The sequence below is a fragment of the Castor canadensis genome, chromosome 15, assembly GCF_047511655.1.
Source record: "Castor canadensis chromosome 15, mCasCan1.hap1v2, whole genome shotgun sequence".
Lineage (NCBI taxonomy): Eukaryota > Metazoa > Chordata > Mammalia > Rodentia > Castoridae > Castor > Castor canadensis.
The window spans coordinates 9,319,517-9,346,118 of NC_133400.1; the positions used below are offsets into that span (position 1 = coordinate 9,319,517).

The window sequence follows — 26,602 nt, forward strand, 5'->3', positions numbered from 1 at the left end:
CTATAACTAATTTTTGCCTATCTGTGGATATTTCTGAGAAGCCACACAGTCTTAATTGAAATCTTATTTTGTAAACTAAAAAACAACCCCAAAAAATGCCACCTGCTAAAGAGTCCTAACAGATACGTCCACAGAACACTATTATAACAAAGCTCCCTGATCCAAAAGAAACATTATATTGTTTAAAAGATTAAATTAAAAATTTTTAAAGTATGTGCCTACTCTCATTCACCCAGCCTTCCAAAAATTCAAACAAAACTCCCCAGTTAGTGTTAGCAATGCCTGCCTCTCTTCTTGTCAGCATCTGTATTCATATATCCATATGGTGTTGACACTGCCTCACTCCCAGCCCCCTGGCATCCTCTACACATCCCTAACACATTTCTCACAGGATGTCTTATGACATCACAACTATAGAGAACCAGATTTATAAAAGACCAGGTCCTTGGTATTGTTTTGAAAATATTCGCCTGGTAAAATTTATTTATACAATTTATTTATACTTTAGATAGAATCAGACACTGTAATGATGTTTTAAATATGATTTCAAAATACTCGAGGAAAGCAGAAAAGCAATGAAGTGGAAGAGAAAGATAATAAGTCTATGACAGAGTCAGTAAATATATCCAGAAAACTGGGTCATTTATACCACAAGTACAGTCTTTTCTGCTAAAATATGTAAACAACAGTATGAAAAATGGTTTGTGATTTTAAAGAAATATAGCACTACAAATGTCAGCATGAGAGAACTCAATAACACTTAATGAAACTTTGGATTTCAAATTAATTACTGTTTGACTAAGGCATCTAGGGGGAAAACAGCTTTGATCGGAGAAGCCTGAATAGGCCTTCAATCTGGATGGCATTTCCCACTCATGCCAGGAACACTAGCTTAATCAGAGACTGCTCACTGGCAAGGCCACTGGTTTGATTCTCAGAAACTGGACAGGTTTCCTGACTCAATTATACCTTTCTTTTCTTTTTTGTTTTTCTAATTGTTAACTTGCATTTGTGTTTTTAATTGCTTACTGGAACTTGAAATAAAAGGTGAAACAACTTTGAGAAGTGAAGTGATATTCTATTAAAAGACAAAGGGCAACTGTATTAAGAAAGCCATCTTTGGTCTATGGTCATCTTTGTTCGCACTTACTGTCCCCTCACTTCCTCCACCATGCCTCCTACTGGCACAATGTGCTTTCCTGCCCAGCTGATGTTGGTCTTGCCTGTGAGACTTGATATTGGATGTGAAACAGACAGGAAATGCATCAGCGTCTGAACAGAAGTCCCTTTGGGCTTTTGTCCTCTAAGGACCCTAGTGACTTGTCTTGCAGCCTGAGTTCTAGAATGATAAGTCATGAGAAACTCAGCCCAGGAAAACCCAACTAAGCATAGCCACAGACAACCTTCAGCCACATGTGTCATGGCAAACAAATACACATTTCCTCTTGTAAGCCCTGGAGAGGCTGAGGTTGCTTGTTACCGCAGCAAAGCTGACTGATACACTATCCTTGGTGGTTAACTAGGAAGATTACTACAAAGTTTGTGATGGCTTTATCTTTCACACAAGTTACAATATTCAAAACATTCAACTGTAACAGCACTAGTCCTGAAATACATAAATTCTTACCAAACAGATAAAACCTTTTTTATAGCTATTGTTACAAAGTGGGCAAGGGAGAGAATATATCAACCATTATCTAATAAGAGGTTTCACAATAATGAATGTTCACCAGTGGGACAATAACAGCAATAAGAAGAAACCAGTAACAAGACAAAGTGCTTATTGTGTGCCAGGCACCAAACTACGTGTGTTATATATACTTACATGTTTCCTCAACAACCCAGGGATATGGGTGCCATTTTTAATCCCTCTTTACATATGAAGAAATGGAAACACAATGAGATTGATTAACTTGCCCCAAAAAGAAACAGATGACCTCATATTTGTCATTTTCCATATAATTCCAGGTCATTCCTCATCAAATTTTAGTATTCTCTGTATATCACACTTTCAATATAACCAAAACAGATTAACTAAAAAATATTCCAAGTATAGGCATTTCATCACTCAGGAAAGGTACTCCTATGACCAGATATCCTATAAATTCTGAGAACCACTGGAATGGTTATTCTAATTCACTTTCTATACAGCTGCACCTCCTTTTCTACGTTGCCATTCTCAAATCCGACTCAGATAAGATTCTCTTCCAAGGATCAAGAACCAGCCTTGCTCTAAATCCCCACCCAAAACCCTCCCCATGTGGGAAATCTATGTTAATTCCACCAAACTAGAGCTATAAAACAGCAACCATATATAGTAGGAGTTTAAAAAAAAAAAAGACTGAAACTCATAAAAAAGAATTAACATATTCACAAAGGATGTTCTATACAGTATATACAAAACAGGTATCCAAGGGTTTCAAAATACAATCTTCTAAAATGTGAGGACCACATTGATAATATTTTTGAAGCACCTTGTTCAAAGCCCAAATAAAAATATTAGAGACTCCTCATGATGCTACTTTCGATTCACAGATTGTATTCTTCTGTCTTCTCTACCTGGGAAAAGAAGGTGATCCCTAAGGCTGCTGTTCCAACTCAATAGCACACAGTCAAGAGGCAAGATGAGGCTGCATTCCAGCCTGCCCTAGTTCAGAAAACATACTGAATTCCAGTTTTGTCTTAAAAGGGCAATGGAGAATGAAGTAAGTGAGCTTAAAGCTGGTATTCGCCTTTAGTATATGGACTTAAAAGACCAGAGGAGCCAGACCCAAGTAAACATCCTAAAGAATGTTGGGTGATTATCAGATTACTGACAGCCTGGGTCCCAAACAGACAGTAACAAGTGGGTCTTGGAAGACTGACATAAAGGGAACTGAAGTATGGCGAGCCCAGGCCATAGATGGCACTCTGCCCAGCACTCCCCATCCATCATTGCAGTCAACCTGCAACATTATGAAGTACACCATGTCTCTGGGAGATTAATCACCTGGCTCAGATTGGACATCAACTTAGAAACTGATCTGGGATTCAAACCAAATGGTTTCAACTCTAGAATTCAATACACTTTCCCATCGTGGCAGTGTGACTATAGTCAGCCTTTGAAAGGAAGCAGAATCCGTGCCAATCCACTCTAAACAGGGCTGACACCCCTCCACACACACACACACTCACACATACCCAACATGCTTGAGCAAAAGGAGTGACTGGAATGGGAAGGAGCTGTAAAAACATTACAGGGGGATAGTAAGACCATCCACCAGGCATAGTCTTTGAAAGCTGGACTCGCCAGGTGTACTGTTGGTTACAAGTGACAGAAATCCAGGCAACTCTAACTCAAACACAAAGGAGGGCTCAATGGTCCATAATAATAAAGGCAGGGATGAAGCAGGCCAGAGGCACTCTCTCACTGTCTCTCTCTTCTGGGCTTGTCCTCACCTTTTTTACTCTATCTCCTTGTAGCAGGAAGCATGGCTATGAGTACCCAAAAAGCCATCTTTCTGGTGGCCAGTCCTGAAAGCAAAAGAATGCATCTTCTCCATTGACTAAGGATGGCCTGGTCTGCCTTAAGCCAAGTGTCCATCAGGGCAATGACCACTTCTAACTAGGGTATGATGGGCCATAACTGGTTCCAAACAGTTCAGGCAAACTACTATCATCCCTTTCATTTCCACAGTCCCCAGGATGGCAACCGGTAATAACAGGAGTGGACACAGATGTTGACAAAGACAACAGCTGCTTGTGTGAGATGAGCAGGGTGGGACGCAAGCTCCTCAAGAAACGTGGGAAAAGTGTAGTTTTATTTAATGTCAGTCACTGGCTGCCAGGTAACTACTCCACCCTCCTCTTTCTCAAAATAAACCTGACACGTGGACTATCACATACCTCATAACGTGTACCAATAAAGACAGGGATGGAGGTCAGGGTGCTGTCTCTCTCAGTGCTGTGTCACCGGATGTACAAGTGTCCACACACAACCCCACAGCCCAGACCTGTGAACCAGTCTATGTGTAGATATAAGAGCTTCTCGCCACTTTGATCACCTCACCTGTATTTAGTAGATATTGGCAAGTACTAATTTCCATGGAACATCATAGAAAGTTCCTTTTAATCAGGTGAATAAGCAAGCAAACATTCCCCCAAGTTCTCATGACCCTCGTGAGAATTGCAATGAATGAAGTGATGTTACATTAATTAAATCCTTGGAATGCATCCATAATGCTTAATGGAATGGAATCGCAGGAGATCTTAATGCTGGAGAAACACCCATCACACCACTTAAATCCTCAGAACCCTTCCCCAGCACATCTACCAAGGAATCTGCTTAAATCCAATCATTTACATTGTAAAATATGAACACTTAGAGGAAACACTGAGTAAGTAGGAAAAAACCAAAAATTTACTTAGCCTTTACATACTATTTTATTTGTTTTATGATTTGTTTCTAGTTGGAGTTTTTTTTCAATCTCGAAGCACAAAGCAAATTGAAACTGGAAAATTCATATTCATTCATTCACCAGCTTATTCATACATTTACTCAGTCACTCAATAAACAGGACAAAGGAATGAAATGTAACCCTTCACTGAATGCTCATCTAAACCAGATCTGGTGCTTGGATGCTTTATCTGTTTTTATTACAATTATATAATACTCATATAAATACAAGCCAAGCTTACAGAACATTACCTGCATAACTCACACTACACTACATACCAGATGTTTGAATATCAACACAACAATTAATATGAAAGCATCATTATCAGTCTCTTTGATTTACACCTGTTGAAACAGGTTCAGTCCTCTTACACTGTTGGTGGGAATGTAGACTAGTACAACCACTCTGGAAAAAAATTTGGAGGCTACTTAAAAAGCTGGACATCGATGTACCATTTGATCCAGCAATACCACTCTTGGGGATATACCCAAAAGACTGTTACTCCAGAGGCACCTGCACATCCATGTTTATTGCGGCACTATTCACAATAGCCAAGTTATGGAAACAGCCAAGATGCCCCACCACTGACGAATGGATTAAGAAAATGTGGTATCTATACACAATGGAATTTTATGCAGCCATGAAGAAGAACGAAATGTTATCATTCGCTGGTAAATGGATGGAATTGGAGAACATCATTCTGAGTGAGGTTAGCCTGGCCCAAAAGACCAAAAATCTTATGTTCTCCCTCATATGTGGACATTAGATCAAGGGCAAACACAACAAGGGGATTGGACTATGAGCACATGATAAAAGCGAGAGCACACAAGGAAGGGGTGAGGATAGGGAAGACACCTAAAAAACTAGCTAGCATTTGTTGCTCGTAACGCAGAGAAACTAAAGCAGATACCTTAAAGCAACTGAGGCCAATAGGAAAAGGGGAACAGGTACTAGAGAAAAGTTTAGATCAAAAAGAATTAACCTAGAAGGTAACACACACGCACAGGAAATTAATGTGAGTCAATGCCCTGTATAGCTATCCTTATCTCAACCAGCAAAAACCCTTGTTCCTTCCTATTATTGCTTATACTCTGTCTACAACAAAATTAGAGATAAGGGCAAAATAGTTTCTGCTGGGTATTGAGGGGGGGGGAGAGGGAGGGGGCTGAGTGGGTGGTAAGGGAGGGGGTGGGGGCAGGGGGGAGAAATGAACCAAGCCTTGTATGCACATATGAATAATAAAAGAAAAAAGAAACAGGTTCAGCCTAGGAAGGATGAAGATAGGTAGGAGGATAGAGGTCCAAGCCCAACCAAAGCAAAAGTGGGAGAGCCTATCTGAAAAATAAGCTAAAGCAAAAAGGGCTAGGGGTGTAGCTCAAATGGTAGAGCACCTGCCTAACTACTGGGTGCAGTGGCTCACACATGTAATCCTAGCTACATGGGAGGTGAGATCTGGAGAACAGTGGTTCAAGGCCAGCCCAAGCTTAAGGTTCACAAAACCCCATCTCAACCAGTAAAAGCTGGGTGTGGTGGTGCATTCCTGTCATCCTAGCTACACGGGAAGCACAAATAGAAGGATCATGGCCCAGGCCAGCATGGGCAAAAATGTGAGACTCTATTCCAAAAATAATGAAAGTCAAAAGAGCTGGGGGTGGGTCAAGTAATAGAGCACTTGCCAAGCAAGCACAAGGCCCTGAGTTCAAACCCCAGAACCACTAAAGGAACAAAAAAAAAAAAAAGGATATTAGTCTTGGGACATGAAAATTCCTGTCAAGAAAGAGCACTTCAAACAGCTGTAGAAACAAATACCTAGTTATTAGCCTCGTTGTCAAAAGAACTTTTCAACAGAAAAGATGTTAATGTTCACTATTTCCAGTATCTCCAGTCATTTCTGAGGGTCTTCTCTGGGGAAAAAGGTCAGAAAAATCAGACTTTTCACTGAAAAATCCAGTGAAAATTTCACAGACTGCTTTGTCTGTGTGGAGTGGAATGCACAAAATACATCCCTTCTACCTTTAAAATATGGTGTGAAAACAGTCACCTTCTAATGTGGTTCCAACCATTCCTACTCGGCTCAAGTCAAGGGCAAGTGCGACAGACCTGGGTCTTGGACATGAAACAAAGATTCTGAGCTTTTCCCACTCCCTGGCAGGTCAAGGCATCAATTTCTAGAGCACAGTCTCACACCTTCTAGTGAAACTGCCTGTTGCCCTCCTAAAACAACAAGTTCCCTGGGTGCATCTTCACTCTGTATCTGTTAGTACATCTTGCAGAGCTTGGCATAACTTGGCCAGGGGGGAATGGTGGAATAGAGGTGGAGGGCAAATGGACAAACAAACCAAGGAGCCAAGAGTTTCTTTTGCTACTACACCAGCTAGAGGTTTTATCCCCAGTAAGAGCACTAGTTAAGATCCAACTCAAAAAATAAAAACTAAGGCAGACGGTATTTCTTAGGGGTGATGGGACAGTTCTGTACACTGATTGTGACTTAAACCCATTTATGTGATAACATTTTAAGAACCACACACACACACACACACACCCCACAAATAAGCATATGCAAAAGCTAGCGAAACTAAAGTATAAAATTAACACTATAAGATTTGATTGATGTACTATGGCTATCTTTGGGAAGCTGGGTGAAAGGTACCCAGAATTCTCTTTACTCTGCTTTAGACTTTCTATGGGTATTTTAGAATTATTTCAAAGGACTAAAGTAGAAAATTTCAACAAGTCAAAGGATATAAATCATCAAGTTAGACTGAGTTTTAGCAATTACGGACTTTTAAGAAAGATATCAAATTGTATTTTTCTCAACAATGTTTACCCTAATTAGTGCTGACCCACAGAGATACTGCAAGTCACAATGAAATTTCAGATTTTCTAGAAGCCATGTCAAGAAAAAGTCAAAAGAAACAAGTGAAACAGACTTTAGTAATACTCTATTTAATCAGTACACCTAAAACATTATCATTTCATAATGGAATCAATCTAAAATCCAGAAAGGTTTTATATTTTTGATCCCAAGTCTTTGAAACCTAACAGACACTTGTTTTATGCTCACGGTTTGTTCCACCCTGGAGCAGCTACATTTCAAGAATTCAATGACCACATGTGGTCAGAGGCTACCTACCACACTGGACAGCACAGCCCAAATACCACCTGGCAGATTCTGTCAGAGGTCCCTCTGAACTCTTCCCATTTCCTTTGGATAGATGCTCACTCCCAGCATTTCATGACTACTTTACCTTGGCCAGTTAGACCACTTCAAGGTCAGGCATCTGCAAGGAGGGCACACTTGACCAATGAGCTTCCAGATGTGAATATGTTTAAAAATAACAACAAATAACAAAAACAGCAAAAAGCTTTATGGTTTTAAAGATTTTCTTCACTGTGACATATTCCTTGGAAAAGCGATCAACCCCTCCACCCAGGTCACCTTAAAATGAGAGTGGCATTATATCTGTGTTTAAGAGTCTGAGGATAGAAGACAGGAAGGTCTTTGGGGTTTTTTTGTTTTGTTTTGTTTTGTTGTATGGTATTAATTTTTAATCTTTTTTTGATAGAAGCTTTAAGATACTGATCTAACAATGTTAAGAGTTTTTATTTTAAATGGTAACAACCATTTTTTAAAAACTTTCTGAGCTGTTTGAAGGCTCTGTGAGAAGGAGATGGTGCTCAGCCACTGAGGCCAACCCAGCAGTCTACATGCCGGATGTTATGTCAGAGAAAGGCAAGGGCCAAGGCAAGTTACACAGCCATGTATGTCCAAGTTCAAGAGATACTTCTGATTCAAAGTTGCATTTAAAGAGAATATGAATTAAATTACCATACAAGACTAGAGGTGACTGTGGAAGGGAGTTTTGGGAAGTGTTTTCAGATAGTCTAGGTTTCTGCCTCCCTCTACACACATGCTAGATTTGTCGTCCTGCTGCATGAAGTGGACATATATGGCCAGGAGATTTGCGTTGGCCAACTGAATGTCAGCAATAGTGGAAGGTGTCCCTTCTGAGCAGATGCTTGAAGAGCCAGAGAACGAATGAGCATGCCTCCTCACTCCTCTGCTATAACACCAGCACGCAGGCTGCCGGGTTGGCTCCAGTGTCTCAGCAAGACCTCTATCTCAGGAAGACCATCAAAGCACTCAGGATAGAAACACAGTTTGAGCAAGAAATAAACCTTGGTGGTTTTAAGCCCCAGAGATTTTAAGGTTGTTTGTTATTATGGCATAACTTCGCCTGTCCTGAGACAAAGTTTAGTTGTTGCTTCTGTACATGTGACATCGACTATTCCATGTAGGACATCTCCCCGAATAGGAGGGCTTATCGCATCTGCTATATAACCAGGGCTTGGTTTTACAGTGGTTTCATTACCAGCCATAAAAACCGTAACAGTGGAACTGTATAAACAAACCGAACAGTGTTTTTACTCTAAAACATGAATGTAATATAAATATTTGTCTTTGCCTTCTCTCAGCATCTGTAATGAGAGCAGAAAATTCATGCCATATGTTTATAGTATGAGAAAGAAAAAAAATAGATCTGAATGATTCATCCATGTGGGTGCCAGCTACACTGTGGTTAATATTTTTAATTAGCCCATTTTCCTTCACACATAAATTCTCCTCCGCAAATCATAAAAATGTTTGATTGTCAGTTACTAAATTTATGGCTGTTCCTAAAGCGGGCTCCTTGCTAAGGAGAATGTGGGCATGATGACAATGAGGCCAGTTTCCCCGACATAAAGTAAAGCCAGGAAGAGATCCATGGTAGGGAGACCCTTGTCCACTCCAGCCTAGCTGACCAGTTTGAATATGAAACCCCAGAGGCTTCAAAAGACCACTCCTACCTCCAGCTGGAGGTGCCACTGGGCACTTAGCGTGTTAGGTGGACTGGAGCTGTAAGAGCCCTCTGACACAGTAGGAGGAAGTGTTATCACTGGCACCAAGCCCCTGCCAAGCACGGAATCCAGCTTCACACACAGAGAGCAACAGGGGACGTTTTTATTTCGGAGCTCTGATTGAGCCCTTGATGGGAAGTTGCTGAAGCCTGCCCACAGTGTTTGTGCGGGCTTTTAGGATTCAAGCCGAAAGGCACAGGGAATGATGCCATCTTCTCCAAATTGCTCACAGACCAGAGGTTTCTGGAAATTGTCAGTGTCCTACAGAATCCAATACCACAGAGAGGAAGCTCTGTTTGAACATAAAGCAGATCCACCCAGAGGAGGCTGAGTCTGGCACCGAGGCTGGCCCCCAGAGGCAGAGGGGCTAAGGAAGGAAGAGGGAAAGGAAGAAAATACCTTGATGGGTTAAAGCCAAGATGTGCAAGGCAGAAACAGGTGACAAGCAGGAGATCTGAGCCAGGTGAGCAGCACCTGGCCGGTGAGCTGGGCACTGCTATCATACTTACCCTGACAAGTATCCGGTGACATGGCCGTGAACATCCCCGTTGCTCACAGAGGGCTGACAGAGTGGCTCAGGTGGTAGAGCACCTGCCTAGCAAGCAGGAGTTCAAACCCCAGCACCGCCAAAAAAAAAAAATTCCTTCCTTACCCATTCCCTTACCCACTGCCCACAGAAAGACAGAGGGTGTGTGGAGGAGAACCTTATATCAGATCACAACACTGTTACAGAACAACAGAGTCAGGATTCCAACCTCCACTGGCCCAATTCCAAAATCCATATTCTTTTTTTCTTGCAGTACCAGGGCTTGAACTCAGGGCTTACACCTTGAGCCACTTCACCAGCCTTTTTTTTATGAGGGCTTTTTTTCAAGATAGGGTCTCTCAAACTATTTGTCCAGGCTGGCTGCAAATCTCTATCCTCCTGATCACTGCCTCCTTAGCACCTAGGATTAAAGGAGTAAGCCAGTGCCAGCTCAAAATCTCTATTCTTAACCACTAACTAGACTACCGGTATCAAAGAAGATCATCAGGTTTCTAGCTGATGCAAAGCCCAGTCCCCTGCCTGCCTGAGTACCACTGAGCTCCGGCCACCAGCAGGCCTTGCCTGACACACCTGCGCATAACTGGTAATCCTGCTGATATCATTAACTTGGTGTCTGTCACCACACTCAGACTTCTTGAGGGCAAGGACAGAGTCACATGTATCTGTAGGTGCTCAGAGACCAGTAGGAAGCCTGGCACAGAATAAAGTGTCAATGAATATTTGCTGACTGATGAGAAGACCATAGGGCAAATGGTCAATGCATATTTAAAGACCAGAACTGGACACAGTGATACACGCCTGTAATCCCTGCTGCTTGGGAGGTAGAGAGAGGAGGATTGCAAGTCAAGGCAAGCCTGGGTAAAAACAAGAGACCCTATCAAAAAACAAAATAAGAACAAAGGACTGGGGGCATGGCTCGAGTGGTAGAGCACCAGCCTAGCAACTATAAGGCTCTGAGTTCAAAATCCAGTACCACAAAAAAAAAAAGCCACAAAAAGAACGTGAAAGTAAAAGGGGGACTGTTGGGGATGTAAAAGGGGGACTGGGGGACTGTTGGGGATGTAAAAGGGGGACTGGGGGACTGTTGGGGATGTGTAAGGGAATGGGGAGGGGAATGAGGAGGGATAATAGAGATGAACACACGCCAAGTACATTGTATGTACGCACGGGAATGTCACAGAGACCCACTACTTTGTACAATTAATATACACTAATAGAATTAAATAACTAACTAACAAAACCCAGACTGTGAGATCCCTGGGGACAGGAAACTCTACTTCCTCCATCACTGCCATCTCACCTGACTCCGAGGAAGTAGTGACAAGTACTTGCTGAAGGAAGGGAGGGAAGAGGAGTAGGAGACAGGGGACATCCAGGAAAGGTCTGTGGGAAAGACAAGCGTGAGCAGAGACTCACAGGCCACATGCATGTGTCCAGTGGGTGAGCAGGCTGAGGTCCTTCCAAGCAGAGAAAATGTCCTGGACTGACACACAGAGAGACAGGAAGGCTTGGGAAAAGTGATGAGATTGACATGGTTGGAATAAGCAGAGAATGGTCAGACTTGAACCTGGCCCAGTGGGTAGGGCCAGCACACACAAAGGAGCCGAAGCAATTTTCTTTCATATCTTTGCTGGCACTTGGACAGGGTACCCTCAGTACCTAAGTACTCAGCAACCCACTCTTAGCACTTTACGAACAGGACCTCAGTTACTCTCACCACAGTCTCACAGGGATGAGACGGCTGAGGCAACAATAAGGTAGCTGGGGGGTGGTGACTTACATTTGTAATCCCAGCTACTCAGGAGGCAGAGATAGGAGGATCGAGCTTCAAGGCAAGCCCAGGCCCAAAAAAAAAAAAAGTTTACAAGACCCTATCTCAATGAATGAGCCAGGTGTGGTTGTTCATGCCTGCAACCCCAGATATTTAGGAGGCAGAGGAGGGGAATGTGGTACAAGGTGCTCAGGCAAAAGCTAAGATCCAATCTAAAAAATAATTAAGGCAAAAACAGGATCAAGCACAAGGCCCTGAATTCAAACTCCAGTATAAGAAGGAGAAGGAGGAGGAGGAAGAGGAGTAGAAAGAAGAAGAGGAAGAGGAGAAAGAAGAGAAGGAACTGAAGGAAGGCAAGGGGGAGGAGGAAGGGGAAAGAAAGGTGGAGGAGGAGAAGAGGAGGGAGAAGGGGAGGAGGAGAAGAAGAAGGGAGAGAAAGGGAAAAGAAATGCGGAGAAGATGAGGAGGAAGGGGAGGAAAGGGGAAGGAGGGGGAGAAAAAGGGGAGGAAGAGGAGGAGAAAAAGAAGAGGAGGAGGAAGGGGAGGGAAGGGGAAGGAGAAGAAGCGGAGGAGAAAGAGAGGTGAAGTGGGAAGGAGGAGGAATCCTTTCTGAAGGCTACCGTGCTGATCAGGTGGGCTACTTCTCCTTAAATAGAGTCTTTATATACCCCCGTTTGTCCGCTTACAAACTTAAAACATATACTATGTTCTTTTTAAAAATCCATATTTAATTACACGACATCAGTGAAATTTCACTTGGGGAAAGATAATCTCACATAACTGAATGCTTCCAATAGAAAAAGCTGTAATTTAAAATAAATTACTGTGTTAGTCAGGAAAAAAAATTTACTCTCTTCATAAGAAGAAAAAATATATTATCTGGTATTAGGTAACCCTGGTCAATTAGAAAATCGCATCAGAAGCAAAGAAGCAAATCGGCACCTAAATTCCCCTCTCCCAGAGCCATCGCCACTGATCCTGGCCACAGAGCACACCGCCCGCCCTGGCCTGAGTTTCATTAAGGCTTAAAGTCAATTAAGCCACAAACTGGAACAATCAGTCCTCCTTTGCAAAGTATTGATATTTTTTTCCTGGCCCCTTTAGGGCTTTTCTAGCACTCACGAAGAGATTTATGTTAGACAATTTCTTTCTGATTAAAACAAATCATAGCTCAACAATTCTAATTTCCTCCTTCCTAAGCAAGAAAAGATCAGAGAACACAGAAAACAGTGACTGAATTGCCTCAACAGGCAAGAGGTTGACACTAAAAACCTGCAAAAAAAAAGAACACTTCCAGAGAGGATCCTTCTGTCCCTACTTCTGTCTCTCAGTGTCTGCTCTGTCCCTCTTCTGTGTCTCCAGTTTCCTGCTCTCTTTCACATGTGTCTGTCTCTCTCTCTCTATCTCAATTTCTCTTTCAGCATATGTTAATTCTGACAGGTTTCAGTATAACTAATTATTAACCCAAAAAAAAGGAAGCAGGACATTAGAATCAAAGCCAACACAAGTTAGCTCCTCCCCCACTGTAAGTAACAGGAAACAAGGTTTTCCTCTTTACCTCAGACATCAAGACTGACATCACCTTGGGCTCTGACAGCAGTTTCTGACTTCAGCTCAACTTTGTCTCTTCTGAGTGCACACTCATGTGAAGGAGGCCTGCCTCCCGAAACCCCCACTAGCCCTGAAGTACATTCCCTTCTGCTCCTGGTTTCTTCCTTTGGAGCCCACCTTTTTGTCCTTCAAAATCAAGTCCATTCATCACAGCCAACCTCCAGAATGACCAGGGAAGCCGGTGAGCTGAGATTTCCCAAATCGGGATGAGGAATTCCAAAGAACTGGAACAAATTACTTCTCACATCACAATAACTACCCTTTTCCTGAACAAGCAAAAAGGTAGCTGAAGAACTGGGGATGCATCACACATCAAAATCCATTCGCACAGTTCAATACCTTAAAAACATGAGGCTAAAAGGGAAAAGAGAAATGAAGAAACAAAAACATCTGGTTGTTTGTACCTGGTGTTGGTCTGCTTTCCAAAAATTATCTCAACAAACAATCCTGCACTACAGTGACAGGATGCTGCCCAGTGGGCACAATGCCTATGAGTTGGCTATCACCTTGTCTCTCTGTCATTCATCGCATATTTACCAAATCCCTCCTACTTGAGCTACACACAAGGGACACACCAAGAGGGATAAGACAGGCAAGGCCCAACCCCTCCAGCATCTCATCTGCCTTGAATATATGCTGCGTGAGCTTGCAGAGGTCCTAAATGTATCTGTGCCTAAACTGTCTGTGCCTCAGGATGGCCACAGGGAAACAGAACTCATGACTGGGCTGTGGTGAAGAGTAACTGAGTTAATTCACCATAAGTGCTTAGCACAGTGCCTGGAACACAATGTGAGCCACCATTACCATTATTCTTACCACAAAAATAAAGATAAGGGTGATTAAAATCATTCTTTAAACAAAAAGAATGATTAAAACAGAGCTCTTGGAAAAAAAAAAAAAAAAGAATGAAACAAATCATCCAAATTGAAGTGCCAGGTACCATATCCCTGTCCTGCAGGCAATTATAAAAAATATACACATATGCATATACATGCACACACATTTTAAATATAATTATATATACAACTTGCACAGCCAAATGAGCAACATAATAAAATGTCTCAAAAAAAGGCATAATGAATTGACTGCGCTGAACCTCTCTGGTCCTCAGTTTCCCCATCTGTCACAGGAGGAGGTTATGCTGGAAGATCTTAGAAAACCTTTTCTGATCCTAAAATCCTACCATCTGATGACCACAGAATACTCAAATTTAATCGGTTCATGCATAAGTCTCCCTAAAAGACAAGGGACTAAGTCATAGCTGATTTTTTCCATTATATTATTCTTGCATAAATTTGCTCACATTTTAATTGGGTTAAAATACAGTATTGTGCATGTATAGAAGCACCACAGTGGAGCCCTTTGTACAATTAACATATGCTAACTAATAATATTTTAGCTTCTCTATTACATGTGGTTCCTCCATGAGTTAGAGGATATGTCATTGTTTTTTCATTAAAAAAAAAATAGAAAATTTTGTGTTGGAGGGTGACAGAGCTTTTGTGGGAACAAAACAGGAAAAAGTGTTAAGATACAGGAGACAAATGGGACCTGCAGGGCCAGGGCAAGGCTGAAGCACAACTCCGCCCATCCCAGCCTGGTGGGCTGTAGTGTGAGGCCTCATTGAACTGTTAGGAAAACTCCTAAGCAGGTGTGTTAGTTGGCTTTCCCTGAGAGTAAGAGATACCTGAGCTAATTAATTTATAACAGAAGAGACTCATTTTGGCTCACAGTTCTACAGGTTTCAGGCTATGGTCAGTTGGCCCCATTGCTTCTGGACCTGTGGCAAGGCAGCATACCACAGCAGGAGCACCTGATATGATTACCCATGGCCAGGATACAAAAAGGAGAGAAAGAAGAGATCAGATTCGGATATCCACTTCAAGGGCCAGAAAACCACCCTGAGGTCCCACCCTTATGGATTCTACCATCTCCCAATTGTGTCAGGCTGGGGACAAAGGCTTTATTGTAACACATGGGTTCTGGGGGACAGCCCAGATCTTAACAGTAGCCCTCAGGCTTCCCACTTCTCTCCCAACTCATGCCGGCCCTCCCTGGGTAAATGTGAATCGCCTCCTTCCACTTGCAACACTGCCAGTTCCAACAAGAAAGCATTTGATTCCCTCCTAAGAAAGGGCTGCAGACAAGTAAGGATTTTCTCTCTTTTCCAGAGCTTCTAAAAGTGAGGAGTCTCTCCCATAACCTGTTAAAGGTTCTCCAAGCACATGCTGTTGAAAAGGATAATTCTTTTTCACCCTCAGGACTCAGTTGGTGGATTTACAGGGGCTGTCAATAAAAGGAACAGAGCAAACCTGGTCTGTCCTTTTCACTGTAGAGCTACTTGCTAGGCTCACTGTCGCTGGGGACAGCAGTAGCAGTGTCCTCCGCCAAGCCTCTAGGCTCCCACTCTCCAATTCAGATCAAGCCTCTGTCTGAATCACTATGTGTGGACTTCATCACCCCACTCAGATCCATCAATAGTGAACAGGACCAAGTCCTGTTCTCCTAAGAATAGAACCCAGGTCCTGAAAGGTCCAGCGTGCAGTAACAGCTTCTGGCCTCCTTCTGTATACCACATCCAATCCTGATAACCTCCATCCCCAGGACAAACTCACTCATGCTCCAGTCATGCCCAAATGTGCCCTCGCCAGCCTGACTGCCATCTGCCAATACTTCCTTCCTCAAGGATGCTGCATTGAGGCAGGGAGCAGGGTGGGGTTGGGAATTGTGGGAATCGGTACCACTCCTGCCAAGCAACAGCTGGCCTGGGCTCCAGTTCGCTAGTATCACCCCGTTAGTACATACACTTCTTCTAAACTGTCTTACATCACCCATGATACTGTGCACATAACAGATGCTTAATAAATATTAGTACATTTTTTAAATAGCCTGAAAACCTTGCAACTGGTTGGAGAAATGGATTATAAGACTATTTGATTTTTATAAATGAAAGTAAAACTTTGTACCTACCATCTTATAAAAGGCAAAGAGCATGAGAATTGGAGGGGGTGCTTCTCAACTTTTGCTTGCTTCCAAACTTCAGGGAGGGATGATAAAACATGGGGTGCTGGGCCCCATCTCCAGGGTGTCCGACCTGGTAGTTGTGGACTTGGGCCCAAGAATTTGCATTTCTTCCAAGTTTTCAGGTGATACGGGCAGGACCCACGCTTTGAGGACAGCATTGGAAACCAGAAGAGTCAATCAATGAAACTCTGCTGAGATCATGATGGATGTGTCCTACCTTCTCCTGCTTTGAAAAAGGTGCCCTTCCAGTCTCCCCTCCGACACACACCTTTGTATTTTTGTCTTCTTATTGTTTCCCATCTGATGTAGGTTCCAGCATCCTGTAATTCATCAACTAACTCTCTCCTAGAGAAACATTCCAAGTAATTAAAGTTCAGTAATAACTTATTCTTTCTGCTCCAGCACCTGCATTTCATTTGTTTGTTTTCCCAGAGTCATAAATCTGAAGGGCTGTCAAAGTGCCATAATATTAGTGCAATAATCAAAGCTAATTAGTCCCTCTCAATAAACAGCAAAGCCATTGTAAAGATGCATGGAAGTTTCTCCTTGCTCTCCAGTTTACAGAGCACATTGTTGTCAGAACAACTGGAACTCCAGAACTGTCAGGTAGGTAAGTGAACTCCTCCTCTGTCAGTAAGAAGGCTGTGTGCTCTTGTTTAGCACTGATCCATCAATTCCACAGAAGGCAATGCAGCCTGGGCTCCTGCATCTGCTGCCTCCAGTCTCCAGCTGCCAAGTGTCCCATGTTCCAAAAATAAAACAGGGACAGGGTTGCAAAGAAATGAGAGGGGACAGTCTCACTACCAACTTTTAGTAACATGATACCTTCAATAACGGGATTTATTATTTAGGGAATTTGAGAGATTTAAAAATTAGTTAGATTTTTGGGGGGAAGACAGTCCGTGGAACTTGGTAGCGTGGGGAGGGAAAGCCCTAGGGCCCTAGAAGACATCTGGAGATAGATTCTGCTTCACTATAAGGGAGCCTTTCTAATGAGGAAATGTGCAGTGGGGAGGAGCTTATCCCAAATCTAGTGGTCCTCAGTCAGGGATGTCATAAAAGTGGCCTGCACATTAAAGAGAAGTCAGCAAAGTGACTTGGGAGGTAAAGGCAAACCTAATAACTAAGATTCCTGGCATTTTGAAGCCCTTGCTGGGTGAGTCCCCATATTATGTCCTTCAAATTCACTGTCCAGTCTCTCTCAGAGACACTTCTCTCCTTGACCCCATGGTTCCTGTGTTTGTTAGTTATACATTGCCAAGTCACAGATTTCAGTAAACATTGTGTATCTCACCAAAAAAATTTTTTAAAGTAGGCTTTTAGAGTTCACACTGAAATGAATCAAGGTTTTGGGGGCCTAGAAGTGAAATGCATTTAATCTATCAGAAAGACACGGATCTGGGGGCCATGGCAGAATGCTCAGACTAAATAGTGGTGTCTCTATGTGTCCCCACTGTGACTGTATTTGAGGAAGGTAAGTAGGTTATGGAAATGGGGGCCTTGAAAAAGAACTACTGTCCTTATAAGACGAGAAATGAAGTCAGGCATCAGTGGTTCATATCTGTTGGGAGGCTAAAATCAAGGATCATGGCTTGAGGCCAGTCGTAGCAAAAAGTGAGACCCTATCTCAAAAATACCTGGCATACACATGTACTAAAAAAAAGGACCAATAGACTGGCTCAAGAGGCAGAGCACCAACCTAGCAAGTATGAGGCCCTGAGTTCAAACCCCAGCACCACAAAAAAAAAAAAAAGGAAGTGAAATCAATCAGTTCTCTTGCTTGTTCACTCCCTGTGTGTGAACACATACACTCATTTTCTTTCTCTCTTTACCCCACCCTGACTTTCTCTGTTACCCACCATGGAAGGACATAGTAAGAACATGCCTATCTGTAAACCAGGAAGAGAGACCTCAACAAGAACCCAACCCTACTAGCACTGTGATCTCAGATGACCAACCTCTAAAACTGAGAGAGAGAAACATGGCTCAAACCACACAGTCTATGATACTTTTTATTACAGCAGCCTGATTAAGACAAAGAGCAAACACTTTTCCAGCCAGATTTGTGAGAGATTGGTGTTGGACAAGGCAGTCTCTCCGGTAGCAGCCACTTACTGACTGTCTCAAGTGCCAGGCTCTGTGCAGAAAAGCATGTGTGTGGCGGCACTTCATCCTTATGATGAGCCTGAGCTGAGAGGTACCATGAGTGCGATTCTGCAGGAAATTAAGTGAAGAGTTCCAAAGGGTGACCAGATACGCCCAGAGACAACAGCAAGCAAGTGTTCACCAGGACTAGATCCCAGGTCTGTAGGACTCCAAAGCAAAGACCCCCTCTCCTCCACTGGGCTGCCTCTGGATAAAGTTTAGCTGTATTTTAAATACTTATCTAGATAAGCCTTAACCTACTGCAGGGTGTGTGCTGGACCAATCTGAAGGGGCTGCCTTGTCTCTGGTTGTCTATTTGTCCTTGCATAGAGGGTTTTATCAGCTCAAGAACTGTTTCTCCTCAGTTCCCTCTAACACACACTACATCTGAGACACTCTGAATGCCCCATAATAAATACGAAAAACAATCTCTAGTATATTTTTTACCCTCTTTAATAACGGAGTCTAAAAGACACGCAACCAGAAGCAGGCCTTTCAGCCATTGGCTGAATATCATCTAAAGATGAAATCTGTCTCTTCAAACTATGTCAAAATTGCTTAATAAGAACTCAGGGGATCCCGTCATAATAAAAGTGACACATGCTCTGGACTGCGTAGAATGTGCAGTGAGGGTCTAGAGCAAGCCACCTATGCTGGAGGCTCACGTTCTAAAACACAGCCCTCATTAGACGAAGGTTGCAATAGATATAAAATCTGAAGAGTTTTATTTCAAGTCTGCAAGCAATGACCAGGGGGGGAAAAAAGAAATCCTGAAGTCATGGAGCTGGTGATCAAAGAACAATGAATAACAGTCAAGAATGAGTAAAGGCAAAATTTTCAGAATGAGAGATGAAATGGAGAACTTGAAGGATAAGGACCCAGCACAATTTTCTGGCATTCTGAAGACAGGGAATATTTTAGCAACCAATTATGTCTATGAGAGGAATGAATAATTTATTATGGGATAAAGAATCTTCCCTGGGTCTGTGACAAGAAAGGTCAAATAGGCACCTTAAGTATAATAGTAAATACACTGTATAACACTTGAAACAGAAGACCGGCAGGGAAGAAAGGAATTTCAATTCCACCAAATTAGAAACAGCCACCGAAGGGCTGGCCCTGGTGACTCACGCCTATAATCCTAGCTGTCAGGAGGCAGAAGAGAAAAGAAGATCAATGTCTCAGGACAGCCTAGGCAAAAATTAGCAAGTCTCTATCTCAAAAAAATAAGCTGGGTATGACAGTACATGCTGTAATCCAGCAACTCAGAAGGCAGAGGTAGCAAGATCAAGATCTAAAGCTGGCCCAGGCAAAAGTGCAAGACCGTATGTGAAAAACAAACTAAAAGCAAAGGGACTGGGGGCATGGCATCAATGGTAAAGAGCTTTCCTAGCAAACAAGAGGCTCTAAGTTCAAACCCCAGTACTGCCAAGAGGAAAAAACAAAAAGAGCCACAGAGGAACACAGGAAATCACAGGTAACCTTTTGTTATTGACACAGGCTGTTTCACATTATTAAATATTCACTCACATACATGTGAGTCTCTTAAGAATACAGGATAAGTCCGTGGAAAAGCCAGGCCGATCTTCTGGCACAAGAAGACACAGCATGAATTGTGGATCAGGTAACAAGATGGCTTTGAAGTCAGGGAACCTTGGCTTCAAATCCTGGATCCACCACTCATCCTCCAGCTGGGAGTCTTGGGTGAGCCTTTGCCCCTTGTCAGCCTCCAAAGGCTGTGCGCACAATGGGCTCCATACATGACACACCCTTCACCATTAAGTGTAAGCACAGTGCCCAGTGGAGAAAAAAACGAGCCCCCATCCTAACTCGCAGGTAACAATAAATGACACCTGAAAACAGAAATGCCCCAGGGAAGGACTTTAGAAGGGACTTTTGCCTTAGGGAAAGGACTTTACCTTTCTATGGGACTATGTGCTTATTGATTTCAGCAAGTGGTTTATACAGTTCTTGCTGGTTCCCAGGTTTATTTACATCAGACTTTATTTATTGAAAATCCAATACTACACAGAAAAACAATTTTTAAAGCAAAGAAATGAGAAACAAATCTAGAGTCTGATTTAGGATGAACCTTTCCCAATAATCTATAAATGTTAATAATATTAATAGTTTTTATATTTTTGTTTAGCTAACAATCACTCAGAACAATGGTGATGACTCCTGTAAGTTGTGACATATTGAAGAATGATCATCTTTTCCACGTCAAGTGACCAACTTACACAGACACAAGGCTCATCCCCAACACACACACACACACACACACACACACACACACACACACACCCCAAAAACCTTTCACTTAGAAAGGCAAATCACGGGTTTTAAGCTTTCAGTATCAGAGAGGATTGTGATAATTCCCACAAGCAATAATGCTATAAAGGATCACAAAGTCACGGACTAGAGTGGAAGGGCCTAAGCGTAGCTGGGTTCCTGGAGAAGTTCTTAAAAGTATAAGCAATTCATTACTTGGCATCCTCACCCATCCTTAAAGCCATGTCGTGAAAATGTGGGGTGTCGCTATCATTTCAAAGCACAGTCAAGTGTGCACCAACATGATGGGTGGTACCAAGGGATCTATATCTGAAAATGATGTTCAAGTCATGATTTCCGATGCTTATCAATGAGACCAATGCTGTTGGTGCTTTCCACCTGCCTTCCCCCTGAGGAGATAAACAGATTTAGTACCAACACCAGTGAAAACTAGAGTAATTAAAACACTGCAGCATCGTACAGCACACCTACGATTAACTGGGCATCACTCTCTCCCTAAAATATGCACATTCCATTACCTCTCACTAATAAATCTTTCATTTGTACCCCTCATCTCCCTGCTTTCTCAATAACCATTTTGATATAAACCATTGCTCGCTGTTCCTGGTGACTAATCCTTTAATCATCTTTCCTAAATATATGCAAAGTGTAGTTCTTTGTAAATACAAAAGAAAAAGCAATCACATCAATAATTGAGATAGCTTTTCAAATGACAGTGGAGTGCTAATATGAGGTACACTGGAAAATACTAATCCACAAACTAAATGCACATCTATTACAATGTAGGAGTCCAGACATATGCAGACTGAAAAGGGATTCATTGCACCTCCATCTGAGTCACGCTCATAAACATCCTCCCTACAGCTCCACTTTCAACCACTTGGTGAGGTTAAGAAAAGTAAGCATTCCTTTGCACTTCATGTATTAATAAGAATTATTCTCATTACTGATCTTAATAGCAGCAGCTAAAATTTAATTGAGCACTTAATATTTCCCCACAACATGCTAATACTTTACACATGCACGGTCAATACAATTCAAACCACCTAGATCTCCTGACAGAGACATTATGATTTTCACTTCATAGATAAAGAGACCAAAGTTTATAGAAGTTGAAAAACTTACCCAGAATCACAGGGTGTCTCTGCTTCTAACCTTTAACACAATACAGCATATTTTATAACAGTGGTAATCACCTCATAATGGTTTGCACTCCCAGGAAACACCTGATTATGTCTAGAAGACATTTTTGGTTGTTGCAATGGGGATGTAGGGTGGAGAGTAGTGGTGGGGAAGGTCTGTTCTATATACTTTGGTTCTTCATAAGTTCAGTATCAGACCAGATCTAGGACACAGGATAGACTAAGTGTCTGGACTGAGGTGGGAGATGCCTTGAAGGCCACACACCCTGTCTCTTTGGGGCCTCTCAGGAATTTTGCTTAAATGGTCATGACAAAAACAAAAATAAGAGACAGAGAATAGCTGAGCTGAACCCCTGTTGCACTTTCTTATCTGATAGCACGTCATCATCCTAACCAGTCTCTAGAAGACTTAAAGTCTAGGCCAAGTTCAGAGACAAAGTTAGGAAGTCTTTCCCAGGAACCAAATCCTCCTAGGCAATAGGGCAGTCACAGTCTGTGGAGTGAGAGGTGGTCAAATCACAGCTCCAAGAGAGAGCACCAGCCCTTCTTGCCCATGCCAACCCTCTTCTACCTCACCAATTCAACCCATTGCTGCCCCAAGGCCTAGAGGATGCTAGATTCACCAGCCCTACCTGTCATTAATGGTCAGTCCCCGATATAAGCTCTTTTGCATGTCCTGCTTCACTCTTCACATGATAAACAGTGCAGGCAGTGAAGCAGGCTGGCCACTTGTAAGACTCCCTTCCTTCTGTTGATCTCACCCCAGCCCCAGCCACTGCCACCCACAGCCCCACCTCTTTTCATCCTGTAAGCAACTGGTAGGTGGTAGGTGATCTCAGCCCATCTGCCCCAGCTCTATACAGCCTCCTTCCTCTACAGGACCAGACATTTTCAATCACAGGTTGTAGGGATCCACAATTTAGAAACTAAAATTTGAAAAGTGTAATACAGTGAAAGGAGGAAGGATGGGAGAGCACCATTTGGCCTTTCAAGAGCTCTACAGTGAGACGCTACAGTCTTGCTGTGGGCATTTACAAAGTATACTGTGATACCTATCAGCTATTATTGTTCAAATGCAATATCCCTTGGTTGTCCTCAGATTTCAGAACAGGTGGGATAGTCCAGACCTCCATAAATACAGCAATAGTGAGGAAAAGAACAAATCACAGCACTGCAGGACCCAGATGTAGCTATCCATGGCCCAGACTTAAGAGAACTCACCTGGAATCCTGCCACACAGACACTGCTGCTGAAAGAGAACCCACTACACCTTGAAAACAGTCACTGTGTCCCTGGAAAACCTAAGGAGAGGTTAAGAACTTGGTCTAAAGGTAAGGGCACTGGCCTGCTAACCATGCAGTACAAGCACCAGGGGGACCCTGTCCACATATCTGTGGACTGCCCTCGGACACAGGTGCAAACCCCATTACTAGAGATCCTTTATTTAAGTAAGACTGTACTGATGGGCTTCCACCTCCTCTCTGTTTCTTGATTATGCTAAGGTGATTTACTTTGTAAGAGGGTGGTCCAACTTAATTGTTTTCATTTACTCTCTTACTTCTAATGCTGGAGCATCCAAAACATCTTGGCAAGAAGGTACTTGTCCACAAGATAATTATTAGTAGTAACCTTATATAGGTTCTTAACATGCTTCTATATGGAATGTGCTCTCATTTAAGCTACACTTTAAGTTAGTAGCTGGAGCTCCCCAAAAGTGGTTTGGGAAGGACTAGAAAGGGCATCTTCTGTGTAAAGGTATCTACTGGAGGTCAGAACTGCTTCCTCTGAGAAGCACTCAAGTAGCACCTCTGAATTCTGAGAGCAAAACCTCAAAGATGGTGAACGGTTAACAATGCTGACTATGGTAGAAAAGCCAGGCTAAAGGGGAGACAGACTGGGTTTAAAGCCAGATGGAGTGAGTGAGGAGCCTGACTCTGTGCTCTCTGACTATGTATGGCTGTGTGTGAGCTCCTTCTCCCTCAGAACTGTCCCTTGGCTCTTCTATTAACTAGGGAGGGCTAGCCTTTTGCATCTTCCTAAATAAATAACACAAAGGGCTTTGCCCAGGGTACAGCACGTAACAGGGATCCCATGAATAAGGGGGCTGCCAGTTGCCCCATTACAGTGTGAGAAAAGCATTGTACTGCCTCAGATACAGATATGAATGTTCTGGAACATGGCAATCCTGAGATGTACAGAAGAAGCTGGAAGAGAAACACTAGGCAGGGAGGAACAAGCTGGGCACAAAGAAATGATTTCTATCCACAGAACAGGATCTGGGAATGCCCACAAGCCTTGGCACACAAGAGCCAATGTGAAGCCAAAAGGCCCAAAGAGTTCTAAATGAGCTCTTGCTAAAACAAAAATCCCTGGATGCCTTTGAGAACCTCCCACAAGGTGCCAAATATGCTGCATTCCCCTCCTGGCCCAATGCTGCCACGAGCCATCCCAGATGAAGTATAAACATACTTGAGCTGGCACAAAGCTTGAAAAACCAGAATGGATCACATTGACCTTGAGAAACACATGAACGATATGCCAGATAAAATCCCAGGGCAGAGACATGAGATAAGGAAGAACATGAAGGAACAGACAAACAAATATCATGGGTGAGGAAGTGGGGATGGCCTGGGGACCAGGCACAACGCGAGTCACCTGGGCTGCTGAGCCCAGGGTCTGGGGATATCACACACTCTCTACACCATACTGAACTTGCAACGATATGATGTAGTGACAGCGGCCATGGGCGCTAAATCTGAGCTTCCATAATCACCATTTAGGGGACACAAGGAAGGCAATATACAATGGTTTACACAGAAAACAGTGCACTGGGCTGAGTTTCTACAGTCTAAAACCAACCAAATGTAATTTAGATGTTTGAGACAGCATGGGAGTACGTGTTTTGTTTTCATTCCTGTCTCCCTCTCACATGTGCCTGACAGCAAATGTTTAGGGATCATTATTTCTCTGGAATTGCTAGTTTGCCTCAAGGTATTGTACAGTATACTTAAACTACACAGTGATAAATTCTATCAAGGACCCAATTATGGCTGAAAATTCTAGAAAGAGAGCTAAATGGTGGGTCTTTGAGATTATCTCATTCAACCTTCTTCATTAACGATAAGAAAACTGAGGCACCAGATACATGAAGAGACTTGCCCAAGGTCCTCCATTTCATTAGAGTAAATCCAGAAATTTCTGCCTCTGTGCATCAAACAATAGCTGTAATGGAATAAATGCAAATCAATCTGTTCTTCAAAAGGGAAAATTTAAGCCTGGTGCAGCTGGGAGTTAGAGATCAGGAGGACTGAGGTTTAAGGCCAGCTTTGGCCGGAAAAAAAAAAACAGGTGTTGTGTGCATGACCTGTCATCTCAGCTACACAGGAAGATGAAACAGGAGGGTCACTCCTGTTTGTCCAGACCAGCCTGGGCAAAAAGCAAGACCCTATCCACAAAAAAGTAACTCAAACCAAAAGGACTTGGGGCTTAACTCAAGTGGTAGAGAGGCTAGCATGAGCAAGGGTCTGAGTTCAAACCCCAGTACTACCTAAAAAAAATGTTTTAAAGGGAGGACAAATTTAAAAATGAAGAACAATTATGTTTTAGAGTGATCGTTCAGCACTGGTCTCAACATTAATACCTTTGTAAAATATCCCTGAACACATTATCATCAGTCACAACAGTACCACAAAGGCCAACAGAATTTTACTAACACAGCTGCAAGACCACAGGTGCTCCTCTCACTGTCAGTAGGAATGGAAACTGAGCAACAACTGGGAACTCACTACCAAAATTAACTGCATATTAACTCAGTGACAAAGGAGTCCACTAGTGAGACTCACTCCTATAGATGTGCTCACAAATGTATATGTCAAGAATTAGGGCTGGGGGCATAGCCCAAGTGATAGAGCACTGCTCAGCAAGCATGAGGCCCTGAGTTTAACCCCCTAGTGTTGCCAAAAAAAAAAAAAAAACAAGAATGTTCACTGTTGCATAGTTTTAGACCCAATGTAAAATGAAACTGCAAGAAAATCTGATGCAAATACCATTGTTTGAAATAGCAAAACAATGCAAACAAGTTACATGTCCAAAAGGAAGCCTGGTTAACTTAAAGCATACTCACATGATGTAATATTATGCAGCAGTTAAAATGGTCAAGGTTTGGTTATGAAGCATCCCCCAAAAGGCTCATGTGTTGAAGACTTGGTTACCAATGCAGCAGTGTCCACAGGTAGGGCTTTTGGAAGTGATTGAATCAAAAGGGCTTTAACTTCCTAATTTGATGGCATTATTGGGAGTTGGCAGAAATTAGAAGGTATGCCTGGTGGAAGAAAGAAGGCCACTGGGAGCCCTGAAAAGATTTACTTTGTTACCTCCCCTTTTCCCTCTATATTTCTCTCTCTCTCTCTGGTTCCTGGCTGCCATAAGGTGAGCAGATCTTTCCTCTGACTCTCCTTTCTGCCATGATGTTCCCCCTACCTCTGAGCCCAAAAGCAATGAAGCCAACTAGCCATGGTCTGAAACCACTGAAACTCTGACCCAAAATAAATCCTCCCTCCCCTGAAGTTGCTTATATCAGGAATTTTGTCACAGCGATTTACAAAGCCTGACTACCACAGAAGTCAATTTATGTGCATTGATAAGATCTCTTGCACTGTAAGTAGAAAAAGTCAAGTACAGAACAGAGTAGCATGTGGGGTGTTGGCTGATGCACAATCTTTTTCTGAAGAACATA

At 42.7% G+C, this 26,602-nt stretch overlaps 1 protein-coding gene across 14 annotated transcripts in view; it reads right to left on the reverse strand.

Annotated features, from left to right (window-relative positions):
* Positions 1-26,602, reverse strand: part of Wwox (WW domain containing oxidoreductase) — a 927,061-nt gene that overhangs the window by 849,656 nt on the left and 50,803 nt on the right. For 2 of the 14 annotated variants that reach the window (XM_074055612.1, XM_074055611.1), the window contains exon 1: positions 22,500-23,142. The exons of the other annotated variants lie outside the window; for them this stretch is intronic. The gene's annotated coding sequence lies outside the window, so the exon portion shown is untranslated. Of the gene's footprint in view, positions 1-22,499; positions 23,143-26,602 lie in introns of those variants that run through there. 14 annotated transcript variants of the gene reach the window in all.